The following is a 19,710-nucleotide window of genomic DNA, read 5'->3' as shown; positions in this document are numbered from 1 at the left end:
TATGATACAGAAATAACCCCTGTTCTATCTTTACATAGCCCCCGGGGCCCAGATTAAGGCTCGGGGCCTTCAGCACCGGCAGATGGTAGGGGAGGAACCACCTCGTCTTCGAAGAGCATCGCCAGCGCTGTGCCAGGGCCTTCCACCGCCTCCATCAGCTTCGCGACCGCCGCGTTGGCCTCCTCGTCATCATCAGGCAGAACATAGCCATCACTGATGGCTGGGAGGTCGACGCCAAGGTAGTGAGAGGAGATGACAGCCATCGCCCGCTTGACACCCGTGTGCAGTGCCCCTCGGAGTCGCTCACGCATCTGGCTGCTCAGCGCGATCAAGCAACTCCCAAGGGAGCTGCCTGACTGAACCCCCTCGACCTCCAAGGCCTCGTAGGTAGAAAGGGTGGCACGTTTCAATGCCTCGTGCTCCCCGGTCTCGGTGTCGAGCACTGTCTGCACCACGCTGGAAGCCTCGGTGGCCCGAGCGAACTCCGCCTCTAACTCTGCACCGTGGAAAATGGAATGAGGTCGAGCCAGAGAAAAAACAACCTAAGTTAGGGACGGAAGCCCACGGAACTCACCCTTGGCCTTCTGCTCCCAGTGTCGGGTCTTGGCCTGACAGGCCTCAGCTTTTCCTTCAACCACTGGGCCTCGACCCGAGAGGCCTCGACCGCCCTAGAAGCTTCACTCCCCAGCTCTACGTCATACAAGGAAGTTAGAGAGCGAACATAAGGAGAAGGAAACAAAACAAGGGGACTGGAACTCACCCTCGACCGTCCCCCTCAAAACCATAGCCTCGATTTGTGAGGCCTCAACCGCAGCAAGGGCCTCGTTTAGAGCACCTTTGGTCAGCCGGTGCGCACTCTCCTCTGCCCCCAGCTGCCCGGCGAGGGCCTTGCCCGAGGCCGTCGCTTCTTCAGCCTGGGACCTGAAGGCATCCCGATCGCTGACGGCGCGGGTAAGCTCCTCCTCTAGCTCCTTGACCCACGCCGCCAAGGGGGCGAGCTGCGTCTAGGCTGCAGCCGCCTCGACCTTCATGTTGGCACAGCGAAGGCGAAGGTCCTCCACCTCCGCGCTTCGTGCCGACAGAAGCTCGTTAGCATCAGCAAGAAGGCCCCTCTGCCGCTGAAGCTGGTCCCAGATTCCCCTCTCCCACCGGAGAAAAACCGACTTCCTGAGGGATCGGGTCTTGAGCTCCTGAGGAGGCAGAACAGAGGTCGTCGATTGCGACAAAACCGAGAAAAGAACAACGTCACGCGAGAAAGGAAAACACGAACCTAGGCGACTCCGGGTAGTTCATCGGCCACCACGGACAGCGCCGTCCGTAGCGACCGCTCTGCTAGCTCGCGGTACTGCTCGAAGGTGCTCCAGCGCTCGCCCTCGGCCGCGTCCTCGAGGGCAAACAGAGGCTCCCCCTCAGGGTCATCCTGGCTCCGCCATAGTACCCGCGGGTGATCCCACCCACGAGGCTCGGGTCGCACCCGCACGAGGGCCGAGCTTCCCTCGTCCAAGAGCGGCGCCAGCTGCTCCACGGCATCGGTCTCCCCGGCGTCAACCACCTCCCACGCTCTAGAAGTATCGTCGGAAGAAATCGGATAGACCTCCGTCTCCCGGGCGCTCTCCCGCAACAACGGCGGGCCCTAAACCAAGGGCACGACCGAGGCCTCCGCCGCCTGCATCCCCGCCTCCTGCATAGATGGCCTCGCCGCCATCACGATGGCCTTGGTGACCTCGGGGGCTCCGGCCTCTGCAATCACGGCCTCGGCGGTATCGGGGGCTCCGACCTCCGCCATCATGGCCTCGGCGGACGCAGAGACGCCAACCGTGGCCACTGCGGTCTCGGCGGTCGTGGGCACCGTGGCCTCCATCGCCTCAGCCTCAGAGGCCCCGGGAGCCTCAGTAACAAAGGGCACGGTAGCCCCATCCGACTGTGTAGGGGCCGCCTCAGCAACCCCTCCTTGGGTGGCCAGTCCCTTTGGGTCGACCCTCGCCGATGCCACGCCACGTTGGATGGCGGCTTGTGCCTCCGCCACCTAGTGGGCGGAGGAGCCGGGGCTCGCCTTAAGCGCCTTAAGGGGCGCCAAGGGGAGGTCGTCCGCAGGCCGCTTCTGACTAAAGAAAAATTAACCTACAGGGTCAGCGTGAGACCAAAAAAGTGAACGGAAGACACTATGACCCTGCCAAAAATACACTTACTTTGAATGGGGCGGCCCCCGCTTCACCACAGCAAACCTCATCCACAACGGCGGAGGCGACGGCAGTGGCGTCGCATCCGTATCCATCGGCACCGGTCGGTCCTTAGTGGACCCCGACGCCCCTTCGGTCCTCTGCGGTGGCGTCGCCTCCACCGCCACCTGCTCTGCCACGGCCGTCGAGCCGACGACGCGTTTGCCTAACGCCCGCGCCTCGGGCGTGTCGGCATCGGCCCCAGAGCGGGCAACCGCCGGCCCCGGGTCCGCTTCTCCTCCCCTTCCCGGGGGTGCCGGGCTGCTAGCCGACGCCCCGGGCGCCACCTCCACGATGTTAGGAAGGTGGTCTAGGGGACCTCGCCCTCCCTCGCCCTTGTCGTTCCCGTCCGAGGCCTCCATCGACAACGATGTTGACGGGGATTCCTCCAACGGGAGACCATCCTTTCGTTGCTGACAGTGGCGCTTATCCAATTCCTCACGTGCGAGGACGTGCTTCGTGCGCTTCACCACCTTAGCATCCTTTCACTTCTTCTATGCATCGGTGTGTGCGCGATTGATCACCCGCTGCCCCGCGTCCTCGGGAACAGGCGGTGGAGAGGAGCGCACGTCCCTCATCCCCTGAAGGAACGACAAACGCGCATAAGGAAACAAGGGATAAGGGGAGATTGAGGAGGCTCAGAGGCTATAGCAGCACTCGACTTACCAGCGAAAGGAACCCCCGCGACGGTCACATCGTGAAGGGGGTCAAGTTGCCGCCCCTCAACTTCGCATCTACCATCTCCCCCACCCGACGGAGAATTTCCTCATCGGAGAGGGCGGAGGAGGACATCCGGGTGCCCTCAATGGGCTCACCTGGCTTCATCTCGAATAGCCGCCGCCGCTGAGCCATCAGCGGCAGCACCCTCTGGCGGTGGAAGGCGGCCACGACCACAGCTACAGTGAGGCCATGGCCCCGTAGCCTCGCCAGCCCCTCCAGGAGCAGCTCCAGCTTGGGCTGGTCGACCTTCGGGACACCCACTTCCATTTCTCCGGGCAACTCCCCACAATCCGCCCGGTGTAGGGGGGAAGTCCTCCATCGTCGTTGCGGACATAAAACCAACTCATGTACCACCAGCGGTTGGAGGACGCGAGTTGGGCCGGGATGTAGAGGTGCAGGTGGTCCTGACGCACTTGGAGAGTGCAGCCTCTGGCCCTCGACGCCTTCCTCTTACTCGACATGCCCGTCGGCTTGGTAGTATGCCTCGCCCGGAACAGGTGGGGCCACAACTCCCAATGGGGAGCGATCCCTAAATACCCCTCGCAGATGGCAACGAAGATAGCCACCTGAGCGATGGAGTTGGGATTAAAATTGTGGAGCTCCACGCCATAGTAGTGCGGGAGCGCCCGCATGAACCGATCCACTAGGACATCGAGGCCACGCTCGTGGAAGGAGACGAAGCTCACGACGTAGCCGTCGTGGGGCCTCGGCTCCGGCTCGCCGTATGGAGCAATCCACTCCGGCCTACTAGGGTCTGTCACCGGGCAGAGGAGTCCACCATCGACAAGCGACTGGAGCATCTCCTCGGTGACGTTCGACAGATCCCAAGGGTCTGCCTCGACAACGACGACGTTGCCAGCCATGGGTGCGATGGAGGAATCAGGTGCGGCAGTGAGTTTTTCTCTCTCCCTCCCATGCTCTCGCTTTCTCCCCAGGCCCGCTCTTCTCTCCTCTTCTTCCCGGCACCCGCTGCTCTGGCGATGGCTCGACAAAGGCGGTGCTAATGCAGGCAAGGTAAGACGAGGAGAGGCGAGGCTCCTCGGGTATTTATGCATGGAGAAGGCAAAACGAACGGGCGACGAAATCGGGGAGGTTTTCCCCCCGTCTGGCATGGTTAACCACGACCCGATTTCATCGGCACGCGCCCACGTCTCCCGCATTAAATGCGAGGACAGTTACGTCCCGTCCATCACAGCATGCTCGGCCACTACAGCAGCAGGCGTCGTTTCGCCTCCCCATGAAACTGCCTCAAAAGGCGCGCCACCCGTTGCCAAGCCAATAGGGAAGATATTCCCCGCGGCCTGTTCCTTTCGTAGGAAGGAACCAGGCTTTGAGCCTATTACGATCCAGGGGTTCGAAGGTTGGACCCCAAAGGGTTTCGACAGCCGCCTTAGGATAACAGAGTCAGGGGCGACTGTGGGCGAGCCTATACGGGGCCGAGGCCCAAGCAAGCAAAACGCTTGGGATGCCCAAAGTTGTGTCCGAGACCGGCAGGAAAGTATCTGAATGGGATCCCACCATAGGGAGGCACCGAGCCACCAAGGCCCAACGAACGGCCTCGGCACCCACTAGAGAAATCCTCTGGTACTCTTGGAGTGTGTCTCTGGACCGCTAGCCGTCCCCTAACGAACGGGGTTCGGGCCTCCACTCGGACTACCCGATAACAGCTCACCGGAAGTGCCACCGCTCGTGCCCATCGAGGGTAGCGAGGCACATTCCACCCCTCCTTCCGAGCAAAAAGGAAGCGCGAGGGTCACATAAAAAAGTCAGGGGAACCCCTGACGGCCTTCTCAGAGGCTAGGGGGCTCCTCCTACAAATATGCCGAGACCCCACGACCCGGGCTCGCGCCCAAAGGGGCCTCGGCAAACAAACCCTCACGCGCGAGGGGCGTATAAAAAGCTAGGGAAACTCCCGACGGCCCTCTCACGCAGAGGCTAGGGGCTCTTCCTGCAACCTTGATGAGACCAGAATGGGCTCGGTAGACTAACCCTTTGTCCAAACGAAAAGGACATGTGAAGATCAGATGAAAGGGCCAGGACACCCAAGACAAAGACAAACGGTCCAAAACCACGCTAGAGGTTTCGCTACAAACACGATAAAGGACACCGAGCCCATTACGGTCTAGGGATTCGAAGGCTGGGCCTCCAAGAGGTTTCGACAGCCACCCTAGGGCAACAGAGTTAGGGATGACATTGGGGCGAGCCTACAAATGGCCTAGGCCCGAGCGAACGGTCGCTCGGGGCGTCCTAAGTCATGTCCGAGACCGGTGGGGAAGTATCCGAATGGGATCCCACCGTAGGGAGGCACCGAGCCACCGAGGCCTGCGAACGGCCTCGGCACCCACTAGAGAAACCCCCTGGTACTCTTGGAGTGCGTCTCTAGACCGCTAGCCATCCCCTAGCGAATGGGGCTCGGGCCTCCACTCGGACTACCCGCTAACAGCTCACCGGAAGTGTCCACGCTCGTGCCCATCGAGGGTAGCCTGGCACATTCCACCCCTCCTTCCGAGCGAAAGGAAGCATGAGGATCAAACCCAAAGTCAGGGGACCCCTGATGAACCTCTCGCTCCATGCGGAGGCTAGAGGGCTTTTTCCTGTAGCCTCGCCGAGACCCCCGCAACCCGAACTTGCGCTTGGGGGCTCGGCAAATGCGATAAGAACTACTCATTCAGACGCACAGATGAAGAAAGCCCCTGGAGGAGTAACTCCACTCCTCCAGGGGCTCGGGGGCTACACCCAGCGGGTGCGCTCGCGCGCACCCACCGGAACCTCAAAAAACAAACCCTAATTCCTACGGGGCAGGTATAAAATAAGCCTCGGCAAACCCTCAGGGGGAGTGCACACACTCCCCCCCGAGGCTTGGGGGCTACTATTGGGTACCTTAGAACGGGGTACCCCAAGCAAACATCAAAAGGGTCGCTAGAGTCCCATCTCATAAATAAAAACTAGAAGGCAAGTCGTGGGCCCCTCACCTGCCACGACCGAGCCCACTGGGTCCTCCTCCTCCTTGCCTCGAGCCTCGAGCAGGAGGTCTTGGCATCCTGACGCAAACTCCGCTTCGCCCGAGGCTCTTTGGAGAAAGCCTCGGCAGGGAACGCCGTCTCTGCCTCGCCCGAGGCTCTCCACAGAAGGCCTCGGCAGGAGGTGCATTCTCCGTATCGCGCGAGGCCTCGGCAAGGAGCCTGATCTCCTTCTCGCGCGAGGCCTCATTCTCCGTACCACTCGAGGTCGGCTCGTCCGCAGCCCGTCGCCCCCCGCCTCGGTCGACCCCCCCCCCCCCCCCCCCCGACAGCGCATCATGTCTCATTAATACTTTCAACCACTCCAGCAATCTCAGCCGGACAGTGGCTCAACGCCATAGAATGGGCGACGCGACCCGAGGTCGCATCAGCGCCATACCGGCCGGGACAGGGCACAGTGGGGATTACCGGCCATTGTGTCCTAACACTGTGTCCACGATCAGCGCCATACCGGCTAGGACAGAATACGACGGGGATTACCGGCCACTGTGTCCTAACGCTGTACCCACGATCAGCCGCCCGCACAAGGCCTCGGCACTGTACACCAGGGCCTCGGCGATCTTAGGGTTCGTGTCTGCCGAGACCCCCCCCCCCCCCACCACAGTGCAAGCCTCGGCACCGACCAAGTCTCGGCCTCACGCACAATCTGTCCACAGTGGCTTGCACATTCGCCGCCACGTCCGCATCTGAGGCATTCCCGGGGCTCCCACGACGCACAGGATCTGATGGGACAACCACGCTGCCCCAGTACTCCAAGGATGGACCACTCCTACGACCACGCCGCCACAGGAACAGGCCACAGGGCTCAGACGTGCCACCCCTATTGGCACAACGCCGCATAGTAATACATGTACTGTCCTTGTCCTCCCTTCAACTATAAAAGGAGAGGACTTGGGCCACTTAGAAAAAAACACTAGGTAACACACACGCACACATTCCAGCCGCTTGAGAGCAATGTCTCAGACGGCCCACACGACACCCTGCTGAGACCTGGGACTAGTTCCTTCTCTCCCTTAGCTTGTAACCCCCTACTACGAGCACTTCGGTGCAAGGAATACAAGTTCGATCTCTCAGACTGGACGTAGGGCACCGATTGCCCAAACCAGTGTAAATCTTGTGTCTCTTTGCATCACCATCCAAAATTGGGAGCACGTAGAACAAATTCACTAGTCGGTTGAGGACCCCCCGGTCCAAAACACCGATAAGTACCGGTGAATATTTGGTGTGTAGTAACAAGTTGTGGCAAAAAGTGGGCGATATGGGTTGTAGTTATGCGGAAGCCCAAGTAACGGCCCACCACGCCACTTCGAAGAATTCGGAGAGGCACAAATCATGGAGTGGTTTCCCAAAAACCCTTGAATGCAAAAAGTAGGGAGGGTGCTTTATAACTATGCCACCGCACTCCGCGCTCCCACCTTTGCCACTTCACCACTTTGTCTTCCTCCTTAGCCCTCGCGCTTTCTGATTCACATCCACACATGCTTCCGCCACCAATACCAATCCAAATCTGAGAGATGGCGCCGAAGAGGGGAGTTGGTAACCCAAAGAAGGTGATAGCCAGAGCGAGCCATGATAATGAATGGGTGCCGTCAATCATGGGGGAGACAGAACTCAATGGGATGGTGGAGGTGGGTGTTCTTCCTGACCGTGTCACTGCCGGATGGCGTCCAGCCGATGGTGCGCCCTTTCCGATGCCGCACATCAATGAAGCTATAGTTTTTGAAGATTATTTCTGGCACGGATTAGGATTTCCTGTTCATCCTTTCCTACGGGATCTGTTGGAGTTCTAGGGAGTGAGTCTATGCAATCTGCATCCCCACACCATCTTGCACATCTCCATTTTTATCCATTTCTACGAGGTGTATCTCGAAATTCTTCCCCACTTCAACCTCTTCCGACACCTCTTCTGGCTGAAGAAGAAGGGCGAAGGCGGTTCTAGAGTGGTCGGCGGTGTGTATCTACAACTCCACGATAGGATGGCGGGGGAGTACATCACTGTGCCACTGAACACCTTGCTAAAGGGGTGGAACATCATGTGGTTCTACATGAAGTAGAGTCATCCTACCATCTGTTGCGACATCGACCACATTCTAGAGAACCAGAGGAGCTGGTCGGAGAAGCCATGCAGTGCTGATATGGATCAGGTGAGGGAGCTCCTCGGCCTAATAAATGTTGTAAAGATGAATGTCGTACTGGTGGCGGTGAGCTTCATAGTGCGCCCCACCTAGCCCTACAAGGAGAGGGCCCACATGGGTTTTGACTTCAACGGGGACACCGACGTCACCTGGGAGAGGATGGAGAGGTTGTTGAAGGAGGTTGTGCTATGCTGAGTAGCCGAACTATTTGCTCTGAATGCGCCATTCAGCGTGCCAGGGCAGACGAGAGCCTTCAACTGCATGAACCCCCCTCCTCAGGTAAAAATCTCAATTGTTGTTCCTGATGCTGTTTATCCTATACCGGTGTCGAGCAGTGAACTAATTCACTTGTGGAAAGATCAATTTATAGGAATGAGCGGCGTACTTCTCGGGCGTGTAGAGGAGTGATTGGCCGAAGGCAGTGGATGCCCGGCCAACCACTCAGCTAGAGGAAGGTGCCGTTAGCACCTCATCGGAGTCCGAAGGTGAAGGTGCTGGTCGGAAGGTGAGTCCCCCTAGGTGTCGGAGAAGGTTTGGGGGAAAAGGCGGCAATAGATGAGCCGACCGACAAGAAGAGGAAGACGGCTGGTGTAGCTCCCCACAAGTCAGGCGGCATCTCACTTGGCGGCGATCAGACCACTCGGACATAGAGTGTGGCGATGTTCGAGTGGTCGGACGATGATGGGGCACCAGTAGCTCCTCCTCCAAGCACTGAGGCACCGCCGCACAACACACGCGCGGAGGTGCAGTCGAATGGAGGGGAGGGAGTCCCTGAGCAACAGGCGCAGGAGAGGCCGATAGCAAGGGCCACAAGACCTCGAGCCTAGGATGCGTAGGTTGACCCTAGAGCCATGCCTAGGTGCTCGGGGAGGCAACACCGGTTCAGAACAATCTATTGGGAAGCCATTGTGTAAGTATCCTTGCCTTAGAATCATTTGTTGTCTGATCTTTATAGTTACGGTGATTGATTAGTTGATCTAATGCAGATCGGAGCGCACGGAGGATCTGAATCCTCTCGGCCGGACTGGCGAGCAGCCGAGGGCAACTCCTGACATGGAGATCATGCCGGTAGGCTCTGTCCTAGAGTCCCTAGGCGCTCGGTGATCTACGGAGGAGTGGACCACTGCTGCCTATGGAGTTGGCGGCGGAGAACAGCTTGCGACGATGGTGGACGAGTCGGTGGTGATGCCAGGAGCAATGGTGAGAGCCGCTGGGTCTTCGGAGGCAGAGGCTGGGGCTGCCGATGCCATGCTAAAATCTAGGGCAGAGAGGCTGGTGGTGCTAGAGGAGTAGGTGGCACTCCCTGGGACATTGGAGGCCATGGTCGGACACGCTGTGTGGCCAGTGAGCCCCCAGGTGGTGCCACCAGCTATGGAGGAAGAGGACAAGGTGGAGGAGATTGAGCATGAGGAATCACAACCTCAAGCCATCTGGATCCTCCGCAAGCGAGGGGATGAAGTGGTGGTCGTGGAAGAGGAGGACCACCAGGGAGGTGATGTAACACCCTAGGTGTTTGGCTTCTACAAAATTGCATTTCATTTCATAAACATGTGCATCATCTATCTCATCATGCAATTGTCACTGAAACATGCATATGCAACATTCGCAATTATGTTTGTTTCATACTTGATTGCTTGTGAATGGTAGTAGTGAAACATGTGAATGCAATATGAGTTTCTCATACCTTGAAACACGGCAACATGGTAGGAATGTGGCAAGTTAAAATTGCAACAAAGGCATGAAACATGTGAAACATGGAATTGCAACATTTGAGTAAAATTAAAGTGTTTTGTTGCTTCATCACATGTGATACTTAGAAGTTGGGGTAGCACTTGTGTAGAGTGGTTAATTATGGTCTAATACACCTTAACTACACTTAGGGTAATTGATGGGACATTGTTCATGTGGACCAAAATGACTAAATTGCCCTCTAGTGGAGGTTTGACTTAGAATGACCTATAAAGTGCCACTGTTTGACTATTTCAAAAGACCAACCTAGAGACCTTGCATGGATGTGTACCCTTTACCAAAGTTGTAGCCAATTTATCAAGGAACAAAATTTGTTTTATGATCAACTCATGAAAATGGCTAGAACATGTTCTAACAAGGCCCACAAGTCATATTCCCTGCTGATTTCTTACTTAAAAATTTTTCTAAGTCATAGATGCCATTCCAGTTGGATCGAGCCAACTTTGGCTTGATGTAACTTCTAATCCATGGTGAATTAGATGATAATCGTTGAATAGAAGTTGCAGATGGAAGGTAGGTCTACAATTTTCATGTACATGGTTTTTGCAATGGATCAACGGTTTAGCCGTTTTAACGCGTTGAAGTTGCCCTGTCAGGCTGATCGCGTTAACTGAATGCGAGCTACAGTAACTGACAGCATTTAGAAAACGAGCGCCGCGTGGGTGACACTCGTCGCCAGTCTCCTGCTCGAGCTGCCACGCGCCGTGGGTGTCCTGGCGCTGCTGGCCACGCCTTGAACTCGCACCCGCCTGCCTGACGCACTCGCCATTTCATTTGCTCCACTCCTTCGCCTCCACCACGCGCAGCACCGGAGCCGCAGCAGCTCCACCATTGTCGACTGAGCTTTGCCATCACCTTGCGCGCTCGCCACTGTAAAAACGCATCGGCCAGTTCGTCCATAGCTTCGCCGTGTTCTTCTCCACCTCTTCCACCTCTCAGCCGTGTCGATTGGGGATTGGTAAGGGCGTATTCGTCGTTTCCTCCACCGCCACCATGATGGGACCTCGCTGGAGTTGGCGCTCCATGCGGTCAACTGCCACCGAGGCCTTCCCATCCCCTCCTCTTTGCTTGGTTAGCTTGGTAGTGAACTCTGGAAGCTCGTACCGAGCTTAGCCGTGCCCTACGGGGTCGAACCTAGTTGGAGCCGGCTGGCCCGTGGCCGTGCGCCGCCATGGCCGTCGCCACTCCCTCTAGCCGCTGGAATTGCTTCAATAGATGGTATCCCAAGGTGCGCATGACTGAGGTGAACACGTTGGTGTCGATGGCCTCATCGGAGCTGCCACCGGCGACGAGTTACGTCGTCGTCCCTTCTTCCTCCCTTGTCTGTCTCACTAACTCGCGGGACCCACTCGTCAGTCGCTGAGCTGAGGCAGGAGCCTGACCTAGGCCGTGCCGTGTCTGGGCTGCGCTAGCGTGTGCTTCGCGGGCCGTCGTATTCCTCCGGGCCGGCCTAGCTGTAGTGATTAGGTTTTCCTTTTGTTTTGTTTTATTCTTTTTTCATAGATTTGTGTACATATTCAAAAATGTGTATCTCCTAGTTGGTAGATCCAAATGATGTGGTTCCAATTTTGTTGAGTTCATGATAATGTCTAGTTTATATTAAAAATATAATTTATGCCATGTTCTGTTATGAAAAATGGAGTTGCTAATTATCTCTTTTAATCATGAGGGAAATAGGGGTAATTATATCTTTTTCTATGTAGCTCCAAATGGCATGAAATTTTTATGGTGTACTGCTCATATCATGAATAGCTTGTAGTTAAATTTTCATACATTTTGGACACTATATGTAGGAGTTAGGAAATTCTCTTGTTTGCATGGATGGATCTTGTGTGAATTTTCATAATTTTTCTATAGATCCAGTAAAGGTAAAATTTGGTGAGTGCTATTCTTATGCTAGAATGATGCTCGGAAAAATGTGAAATCTGTTGCTTGACACTTTTCATTAGGGTTTCCTAATTATGCTAGAAATAGCCCTACCATCTGTTATTTTTGATACAGCAAGTTCTGCTTGACCAATTGCTTTGAAATTTTTATGGTAGTCTTGTGAAGCATGAGATAGCTACTATAAATTTTGTAGATTTTTCTGAATAGTTTTACTATATGTTGCTTTAATCACCTAATTAACTAAATAAATTAGAAAAGGACATTAAATAATTTATTTAGAGGTTGGCACTATACTTTCTGATGTTCCTCTGGTATGTGCAACAAGTTGGTAAACTTGGTTTGGTCCAATTATGCTTTTGCATCATCACTAAATAATTAATTTAGTAACCCTGTCATTTCTGGACAGATTCTATGTTTACCTTAATTCAATTTGGTTAACGTAAGAATCATGCTTTGATGTTTACAAATGATTTGTAGAGAATTTCATAAGCTTTCCAGAATGTCCTCTTGCAAGTCATTTGAATTTATAGAACTCTTGTTGTGATTAAATTAAGGAGCTACTCGTTTGCATGTAAAACCTTAACTTTGAATTAAGTATGCCTTTACTATTCCTAAGCTTGTGGTAATGTTCCTAGGTGTTAGGCCTTTAACTGAAGATGAGCATCTTTATCTTAGGTTATGCAAGTTAGGTAAGTTGATCTTGTTCTTCAATTTAAGTTAGATATATGTTTTAAAGTGATTTGAATAGAGGGGTAAACGAGTGTCAAGTGATGTTTCGTTAAACACTTACTGTGATCCATTCATCATGAGCATCATGTCATTCCTTATGCATCCATGATATTTATCTTGTGCATCGGCATGCAATAGGTGTACCGGAAGGTGTGACACTGCTGGAATTCGAGGAACCGAGTGAGCAACAGCAGCCAACACCGGAGGTTCAGGAGGTGTAGCTCTCGGGAGAAGTGTCAGACGAGGTCGCCATTGAGTGCCCAGATCACCGTCCGTGCAACTTTGTGAAAGGCAAGCCCCGAAGCATATTAAGCCTCCTAATTTCCAAAATGCAGTTAAAGTATTATTGTTACATATATATATTGTTGCATTAAGTTTAGGTGTTGGATGCAAACACTTGCTGTATTGGTTATCCAATCCTTGTCCAGATATTGATACCCTGAATCCTATGTAGCTCAGGTTCGTGTAGTGCTTAGCCCTACTTAAACGCGGTAGAAGTCAGGTGATTTCCTATCACCTGCGAGATATAGGGACATACATATGGCACGGTTGGCTATATTTGCTATCGTGGAAAAGAACCTGTCTTAATTTGAAATGAAGACCAGGCGGAGGCTTGCCGGTTTGTACTGACTCTATCTGTGTCGCTTAAGGACTGAATCTTGGAGCCTTTCCTGTTCATGTTGAACGCATGCCTCTCTCTTAGTTGGCCATGTCCGAAGACCGACCACGAAGCCGAGTAGCTCAACTCAGGCCGGGAGTTGATAAGTATAAAGTACGCCTCGGAAGGGAGCCGTAGGCGTGAGTCCAAGGGCAGGTGATTTAAAAGTCCTGATTGTCCTGGCAGAAGGGTAATCCCTGAGAGCGCTGGCGCTGATCGACCCCACGAATTTGGTTCCTAAGTTGTCCCAAAGGTGACCCACGGCTACCCTTGCAAAGTATGCCAGGGTGAGAGTTAGGAATACCCCCTCAGCTGAGTTGTAATTCGATTCGAGTCGCCGTCTCTCCCGGTTAGTGAGAACTTGACGGGCTTATCTCCAAAGTAGATATACTAAATAACATAATGGTTTAGAAATGATGATATGATGATGACAGCCTTATTATACCTGCTATGGTTAATATTGATTGCTCCTAATAAGTGAGTGCTCTAGTACAGGTGCAAATCTAGTGGATAGGTAAATGATGATAAACTTGATGCGAAGTTTAAATTGGTTACTATATTCATAAGCTCTTTTATGCAACTATGTCCAGCAAGCCCACCTCATAAGCCTTGCATGACCCTTGGTGTCTTTTATTTCTGGTTTGACGGGTAAGTCTAGCTGAGTACCTTCTCGTACTCAGGGTTTATCTCCCACCTGTTGCAGATGACCAATTCTACTTTGGTTGCTGCAAGTATTGCCTTCTCCCAGCTGGGGATGAAGACTAGACCATTGGGCGCGGTCTCTCCTAGTTCTCGTACCTGAAGATGCTTTTGTGGGACATGACTAGATCTGGCAATGTATTTGAAACTATGAAGTTATGTACTAAACTATGTTGCTTCCGCAAATTCGAACTTGGTTTGTAATATTTTATTTGAACTCTAATGGATATAATCCGAATGCCACTTGTGAAATGTTGTAATGAATGATGTGTTGTGTTGAATCACTATGGTCTTGGTTTGTATGTCGAGAGTTGGTTGAAATCCTTCGTGATTTCCGGACTACCGGGATTATGGGAGCTTAAGTACAGGAATTTGATCGCTTCGATGATTGTTTTTGTACTTACATTCTTATGATTTGGTCGGTTCTGTTACAGCTGGTATCAAAGCAAGATTCGACACTAAACATGTCATTTGTGTATTTAAAACAAAAGTATTTGTGAAGATTCTAAATCAAATACTAAGTATTGCCAGTGGTCATATCCCTTATGCCCAAATAAGGACTCTTAGGTGGCTTATTAAAGTACTAACTTGGGGGGTTCCTACTTGTTTTTGTTTTGTTGTCCATACGGCGTGCTATTGTATGGATGCCATCCGCTTGGGTGGTAATGTATGGATCAAAATACCTCTACGCTCTGGTAAGTGGGAGTTGTGAGAGCATGACCGTCCAACCGTCGGTCTAGGGGAGAGTAGTTGTGGTTGCTCGCGTACATACATGTTCGATCATGTATCTATGAGAGTACTTAAGTGTGGGTATCTCTGTCTGATAGCTGTGATACTAGAGTATATGCATCGGGGGATGTATGTACGAAAGTATTTAGTGTACTGCTTACTTTACATGCCTTTTTGGGAAATTATTGGGTTGAAATGAAATTTGCTGCAGGTACACTAACAACGTATCGTTGTAGATTGACTAGCTACCGTATATGAGAGAACGTATGTATGCCACCGTATATTTTGCTAGCCTTTAAATTTTTCTAGGTTTGTGAGGACGTACGGATCGTGCATGCATCATGTTCCACCATACATGGCATTTCTTGCCTTACTCCCTCCTTTAAAATATGATGGTCCTGACTAATTAAATTTAGTATCCCTTAAATGATTCTCCCCTTACATTACAACTTTTTGCTACAGATGGCGCGCACGAAACGCACTGCTCGCAAGTTCACCGGAGGCAGGGCGCCTCGTCACCAGTTAGCTCCTCGTGACCCCGTCCTAAGCCTTCTGAGGCGGAAAGGCTGAGGGCAGAGCTGGCCCGGGTGACTGCTGAGAGGAGTGCGGTTCAGCACCGTTTGGAGCAAGTAACACAGGAACAGGATCAAGAAACCCTAGAGGTTCAGAGGTTGACAGTTGCTCACCACAACTGTGAACGTATGTTGATTCACATGCTGAACCAGCGGAATGAAGCCTAGAACAAAGAGAATGAGTTGAGAGCATGACAGGTTGAGCTAGAGCAGCAGTTGGCAGCTACAGAAGAGTACAATGACCATCTCCATGAGGAGGTTCACCTGTTACACAATTAGCTTCACCCTCTCCTGCCCCCTGATGATGAGATTAACAATGAGGATGAGATGGGCTCTGGTGTCACCATGGCTAAAGATGATGATGACATTGAGATTAATGGACCTAAGGACGTTCCACCTGGAGAGGAGGAAGATGAGGAGTTAGAACCTACTAGTGATGAAGATGGAGGAGAGATCTTCGACACTGACTCCGAGGACGATGCGTAGTTTAGCTTACTACTTAGCTAATGCGCTTGAGCTAGTCTTTTGTTGATCCTCACGCATGAACGAGTAGCTTGTAATAAGTTAATCGTTGGGATGTAATATCGAACCTTAAGTTATCTTTGATGTCAGTTTGGAACCTCTATGGCTTGGATGTAACCTATCAAACGTGTTATGCTCCACGTATGTGAGCCTTTGATAATTTTTGTCTATGCGGTCTATAGATCTCATTGTTGGTTAAGTTCATCGCATTAATGTGTCAATTGATGCGCTTGATGAGTTGTGTGATTGTGATGGATGATTGTGCCTCTATTGATTGTATAAATTCATTCTCTCCAATGGAATCAGTTTGGCATAATTATACAATTCATCTACAAAATTTCCACATCGTCAGTGCTCATTGGCTATACATTTTGCAGATGGCTTATAATCTTTGTCGCGGTCATAGCCTTAGAGATGAGGAACAACCACCTCCTCCACCGCCCACACCAGCTGAGCTAATGCAGACAGTCATCGAAAGTTAGCGCATGCTAGCTGAGGCTATGCGCCAACTGGCTAACCGTGATGACCGACATGTCCGCTAGGGACCCGAGCTGAACCAGTATAGCAGCTTTAAGGACTTCATGGACACAAAGCCTCCTATCTTTAGAGAGGCAGAAGAACCATTACAAGCTGATGAATGGTTGAGTACGATAGAGCAAAGGTTTGGATTGCTCTGTTTGACAGAAGGTATGAAGGCCTCGTATGTAGGACACCAGCTCCAAGGCCCTGCAGGCATCTAGTGGACCCATCACAGGACCACCTTCCCTACAAACATCAAGGTAGTTTGGGACCAGTTCCAGGAAGCTTTTAGGGGACATTTTATCCCTCCTAGTCTCATGGCCATTAAGCATACCAAGTTCATGAAGCTAACTCAAGGCAACAAGAGTCTTACTGAATACCTCCAGGCATTTAACAACCTGGCGAGGTATGCTCCCGAGTTCGTTGATACTGACGCCAAAAAGATAGCTAGTTTCAAGAGGGGACTTTCCCCTAAACTGATGAAGTCTATGGGCAACTGCAAGTGTGTCACCTTCAATGAGTTTATCAGTGACACCCTGACTCAGGAGAATAATGATAAGGTATATGCTGCTTCTAAGACCCGTAAAAGAAACTTTGAGGCAGGTGCTTCTCAGTCTAAAGCACAAGTGGTATCCAAAACCCAATATCGTCCACCTAATGCTAATGTCCGGTACCGCCCACCTCAGAAGAAGAATCAAGCTAAAACTGGTTTTCACAAGGGGTACACAATTTCCTTGCCAAAGAATACCTCTGGGCAGAGTAGCTCCAATGTGCCACCAGCTAATAGGCCGTGCTGGAACTGTAACAAGCCTGGTCACTGGGCTAGTACTTGTCCCTATCCTCCCAAGTAGAATGCTCAGGGAAACGTCCATTAGGGGCGTGTTCACTACACTACTGTGGAGGAAATTCCTACTGGTGAAGTGGTCACCGCTGGTAAGTTTCTTGTTAATGATCACCCTATAGTTGTGCTCTTTGATTCTGGTGCTTCACATTCCTTTGTGAGTTCTACTTTTGCATCTAAGCATAAGATGAATGTGATTACAATTGTCAAGGGGGTTATTGTATTAGTGCTACTGGGAATAATATCATGACTAACCAAGTAGTTAAAGATGTAAAGATTGAGATTGGGGATCGAGAGTTCCTTATGGATCTTGTAGTTCTGCCGGGGGTAGGAATTGATGTAATCCTAGGGATGAAGTGGATGAGCGGGAATGGAGTGTTGATCGATACATCAACCCGTGTGGTAATGTTGAGGGATCCTGTGGATAAGAAGGGTTTTCAAGTGCAGTTACCTCATGATATCGCTATCCATAATACAGCCAATGCTACCCTAGCCAAAGCCATTGAGGATATACTAGTTGTCTGTGAGTTTCCAGATGTCTTCCCTGATGACTTGCCTGGATTACCTCTAGACCGTGAAGTAGAATTCAAGATAGAACTCATTCCAGGTACGGCTCCTATTTCTCGAAGGCCCTATAGAATGCCACCCAATGAGTTGGCTGAGCTGAAGATTCAGTTGAATGAGCTATTAAAGAAAGGTTTGATTCGGCCTAGTTCTTCTCCTTGGGGTTGTCCGGCTATCTTTGTGAAGAAGAAGGACGAGTCTCTACGTATGTGCGTGGATTATCGCCCCCTTAATGCTATTACTATCAAGAACAAATACCCTCTTCCTCATAGCGATATTCTGTTTGATCAGCTCTCCAAAGCTAAGGTATTCTCCAAGATCGATTTGAGGTTTGGCTACCATCAGATCAAAATTCGTCCTGAAGATATACGTAAGACAGCTTTCTCTACTCATTATGGCTTGTTCGAATACCTTGTCATGTTCTTTGGGTTGACAAATGCTCCGGCACACTTTATGTACCTGATGAATTCAGTATTTATGCCAGAATTGGACAAGTTCATCATCGTGTTCATTGATGATATCCTTGTATATTCTCAGAATGTAGAAGAGCATGCTGAACATCTGAGAATTGTGTCAACTCGATTATGTGACAACCAGCTTAATGCTAAGTTCAGCAAGTGTGAATTCTGGTTGAACAAGATACCTTTTCTAGGTCATGTGTTATCTAGAGATGGAATTTCGGTTGACCCTACTAAGGTGCAAGAAGTCCTAGAGTGGAAGGCACCTACTACGGTCACAGAAGTCCGAAGTTTCCTAGGTTTGGCTGGCTACTATCATCACTTTATCCCGGATTTCTCAAAAATCGCCAAGCCCATGGCTCGACTACTTCAAAAGGATGAGAAGTTTGTGTGGACTCCGAAGTGTGAAGAGGCTTTCCACACTTTGCGGACCTTACTAACTTATGCTCCTGTATTAGCACAACCTGACATTGAGAAGCCTTTTGATGTCTATTGTGATGCATGTGGCACCAGTTTGGGGTGTGTTCTTATGCAGGAGGGCCAAGTCATTGCTTATGCTTCGCGCTAGCTTCAAAAGCATGAAATCAATTATCCTACCCATGACTTAGAGCTAGCCGCGGTTGTTCATGCCCTGAAGATTTGGAGACATTACTTGCTAGGTAATGTGTGCAACATCTATATGGACCCTAAAAGTCTCAAGTACATCTTTACTCAACCCGAGTTGAACGTGCGTCAACGACGATGGTTAGAATTGATCAAAGACTACAACCTTCAAGTGCACTACCATCCTGGCAAGGGAAATGTGGTTACTGATGCCTTAAGCAGAAAGGCCCATTGCAATTCCTTAGTGAAGACTTTCATCTGGCACACCTCCTTCATCCTGTAGTACTCCACAATATCACTGTGGATTGCTCTCTTAGAAGTCGAATTATCGAACTCTAGAAGACTGATGTGGGTGTGTTTCACATCAAGCGGAAGATGAAAGAGCAAGAGACCAAGCACTTTAGGGTCAATGACAAAGGAATTCTCTAGTTTAATGATAGGCTTGTAGTACCCAAAGACAAAGAACTTAGAAATCAAATTATGGCTGAAGCCCATTCTTCTAGATTGTCCATCCATCCTGGTAGCAGTAAAATGTATCAAGATCTCAAGCTGTATTATTGGTGGACCAAGATGAAGACAGAAATCGTAGCCTACGTGGCAAGGTGCGATAACTATTGCAGAGTCAAGGCTATTCACATGAGGCCCGGATTATTGCAGCCACTCTCTATTCCTGGCTAGAAGTGGGAAGAAATTGTCATGGATTTCATTGTTGGGTTACCCACTACCAAAAAGGGTTGTGATTCCATCTGGGTTATCGTAGATCGTCTAACTAAATCCACTCACTTTATTCCGGTCAAGTCTACCTATCACCCTCACAATTATGCTGATATTTATTTTCAACAAGTGGTACGTCTCCATGGTGTACCCAAATCCATTGTTTCAGATAGAGGACCGCAATTCACGGCTCGCTTTTGGGAGTGCTTACATCAGAATCTTGGCACTCATCTAATCTGTAGTTCTACCTATCATCCGCAAACATCAGGACAGACTGAGCGTGTTAATCAAATTCTTGAAGACATGCTTAGAGCTTGTCTTATCTCTTGCAAAGGCTCTTGGGAGGAATGGTTGCCTCTCGCTGAATTCTCT

This window comes from Miscanthus floridulus, chromosome 3, assembly GCF_019320115.1.
Source record: "Miscanthus floridulus cultivar M001 chromosome 3, ASM1932011v1, whole genome shotgun sequence".
NCBI lineage: Eukaryota > Viridiplantae > Streptophyta > Magnoliopsida > Poales > Poaceae > Miscanthus > Miscanthus floridulus.
The sequence above is the reverse complement of the archived record's forward strand: the minus strand, read 5'-3'. Positions refer to the sequence as shown.